Raw genomic sequence first — 3,679 nt, 5'->3', positions numbered from 1 at the left:
TATTTCCTTTTCTTTTGCGGCAACAAAACCTTTTTAACTTTTGCTGCGAAACAAACGACATTTATCCCGAACTCATTCGAGTATTCTACTGCAACTTGAACTTTCCGAAAAACCGTCTCACTTCCTATGTAAAAGGAAAGGAGATTGTGCTAGATTTAAAAACTTTTAGTTCATTGTACTGTAACATACCTGTTAAGGGTAACATTGTTGGTTTCGGTCTTCAATGTGATTGGGATAACTATGATCGTAAGGAATTCTACTACTCTATGTGTAGAATTTCTAAGGAAGAAATAGAAATGCGTAAGCAGCAAAGCTTTGGGAAAACTGTTAAAAACCGAGATATCCTTTCTGCTGGACATCTCAAACTCGAAGATCGTTTATTGCATTACCTTCTCAGCTATGTCATTGTACCAAAATTTTCAAACCATTCGCAAATAAGTGACATAGAACTCCAATTGATGTATGCCATGAAAATGAACATCAAGATAAATTGGTCTGAGATGATAATGAGGCAAATGTGGAATGTTCGAGGAACTCAAAGTCCTCTGCCTTATACAATCCTCATAACAAATTTTCTACAACATTTCGGTGTATCTACAAATGGTGAAACTAAGGTACCTCTAAATCTTCACGAAAGCAAGATTGATGTGGAAGTTGTCCACAAAATGGGTTTCTCTTATGATCCTCGCGATAGAAGTGGTCACACCTACAGGCACACAACCGATAAAGAACCTGCCTCTGCTGACCAAACAGAACCTAGCCCTCGCACACCACAACCTTCTGAGTTTCATGCTCAATCTTCCTCATCTGCCGTTATGCCTTCAAACCAGATGATTATGGACGAGTTGCATTCTCTTCGAGGCTACATCACTAACCGGATGGATGCTCTCGATACTCAGAATCAGCAAATCCAATATGAACTTCATTGTCTCTCCTCTAAGCTGAGCAGAATGGAAGTTGATGAAGACAATTCTGAGCCTGAGTCTTAGACTGTGTCTAGGATTGTGTTACTCTGTTTGTATTTTCAGCATATTTCTGAATACTTTTTATTATGTCTTATGTTTGAAAATCTACTACTATGTTATGCTATGTTATTATTTTTGAACCAATGGAAGCTCATTCGGAAGTGGAGCCAATGTCTGCTTCTTATTCAATCTTTGATCCTGAAAATTTCTCATATCTATAGAGAAGGCAATATGTGTGCCGACAAGCTTGCTTCCTTTGGAGTCATGTCTAGGAGGGGTTTCTGGTGAGAGAATACTCCTAATTTTATCAAAGATGAATCCCTTAGGAATAGACTCTGATTGCCGAATTATAGATTCAGGCACATGTAATGTCTCTCTTTCTTATTGAATAAATCTGGGTGCATTGTCACCTTCTGCCTAAAAAAATGTTATTATTTTTTAACAATACTTGATTTTATGCTCTGATATTATGCTATTATGATATGCACTACATTAATTTTCATATATTGTGCTATATATCATGTATGATATATATTTTGTGCTGCACTCTTGGCTTTTCTACTTTTTGACGAAGTCAAATGGGGGAGAAAAGTTGGGAGAATGTATTTTCTGTCAAAATTTATTCTAGGCACTTCACTCCAAACGAAAGGGGGAGCATACAAGATAGGGGTAGCATACTCAAGACAACTCAAGATATATCATCAAGTATGCTACTCTCATAAAATTCAGAAAGCTACATTGTCAAGAAGATATTGGTTTGTCATCATCAAAAAGGGGGAGATTGTGAAGAAGATCTTGCTCCTGACCTTGGCACGGTTTTGATGAAGACACCAACATCACCAAAAAGAAGAAAAGGAAGATGACTTATGAAGACAAATGAAGATAAAGCTTCAAGACATTAGATTAAGTCTTTGTAAGTACTTCTATCCTAAACTCTTAAGTATATACAAGTATAATTGCTCAAACTATTTTTTAGAAAATGTGAGACACTTTTAAAAGACTTAAAACATTTTTCAAAAATAGTGTGTAACAGGTTACTTCATTGAGTAACAGGTTACATGTGTGAGAAAAGAGTTATCCAACTGAAAAACTGATTTTTGAAAGCTGAGTAACCGATTACTCAAAGTGAGTAACCGATTACTCAAAATAAATTTTAAGTATCTGTTGGACAGAGAGTTTGAGTAACCGATTACTCAAAGTGAGTAACCGATTACTCAATATAAAATTCGAATTTCAAATGGACAGAAAGTTTGAGTAACCCATTACTCAAATGAGTAACCCATTACTGAGAGCTGTTGGAAGTGTTTTTCAGATTTCAAAGTGAAAGGTGTTCACTCCAAACGAAATCTCTTCACTCCAAACAACTCATACACTTTCAGAAACCTTCAAAGGGTGTTTGTAAACTCTATATAAAGGCTCTAAACTCTCACACAAAAAACACACAATATACAAGAGAATACATACAACTTTCATACTATTTTCTCAAAAGCTCACACACTTTTCTTTGAACTTATCTTTGAACTTTTTGCAACTTGTTCTTAAACTTTCAAGTTAATTGTGCAAAGTTGCTTTAAGTGTTTCAAAGACTTTTACAAAAGAGCATTATATACTTCTATATATATTCAGAGTTTGGATTGCAAGTTACATAAGTTTCATACTTGTAAAGGCAATCTGCCATAGTTGAATATTCTTCATTGTTGTAAAGAATTCTTTCTTTCACGGGGTGTGAAAAGAAAGGGGAATAGATTCACTTGGAAAGGTGTTTTCCAAGGGTATAAGAATTAGGGAGTGTGTAAGGTACATAGAGATCTCGGGGTGAGATATTGTAATTACAACTCATAATTCTTAGTGGAAAAATCTCTTGTGCGGCAAGAGTACTGGATGTAACCTTCGGTGGACAGGAAGGTGAACCAGTATAAAAACTCCTTGTGTACTCTCTTCTCCTTATCTCTTTCATTTTATTTCCTATTATTTTTCTGCATATTATTCCGCTGCACTTTAACTTTGATTTTGCAGAAAAATCGGCCATTATTTTAAGACAACTAATTCCAACAACGTTTTTTTTAACAATGTACTGTTTATTATGTTTAATTCAATAGCGCATTCTTAAAAAAGCGCTATTGAATACTTATCTCTCACTCATTCTCTTTTAGCTACACAACAACGCATACGGTAAGAAGCATTGTCGATACTTAACACAATGCTTAATTGTTCGAATGTTATTTATTGTTCTATATATTTAATTAATTGTCATTAATCGAATGTCATAACATAATTACTAATTTGAATTTCATTAAAAAAATGAATTATTAAAAAAATTATTATATCTTCCACAGCGTTTCCTTAATATTGCGCTGTGGAACACTTACCTTCATATTTGAATGAGGATTTTTTCCACAATGTTGCCTTTAGGTTGCGCTGTTGATTAAGTATCATTGACAATGACATCATAATTAGGCGATGTTGAAGATACTATCAGAGCCGAAAAAATTTAAAATGTTTCCGTATTCTCACACATTCATCAACAATCCCAACTCTCATTTACTCTAAAAATCGATCTCGAAAATCATTCAACCTCAAAATCATTCACTTATTCAACACCAAAAATCATTCACTCATTCAACACAAAAATCATTCAACACCGATTTCGAAAATCCTTCACTCGTTTAACCTCAAAATCATCATTCACGCATTCAACACCGAATTGAAAGTGA

This window comes from Lupinus angustifolius, chromosome LG19 (genome assembly GCF_001865875.1).
Source record: "Lupinus angustifolius cultivar Tanjil chromosome LG19, LupAngTanjil_v1.0, whole genome shotgun sequence".
NCBI classification, from domain to species: Eukaryota; Viridiplantae; Streptophyta; class Magnoliopsida; order Fabales; family Fabaceae; genus Lupinus; species Lupinus angustifolius.
Note: the sequence above shows the minus strand (reverse complement) of the source record.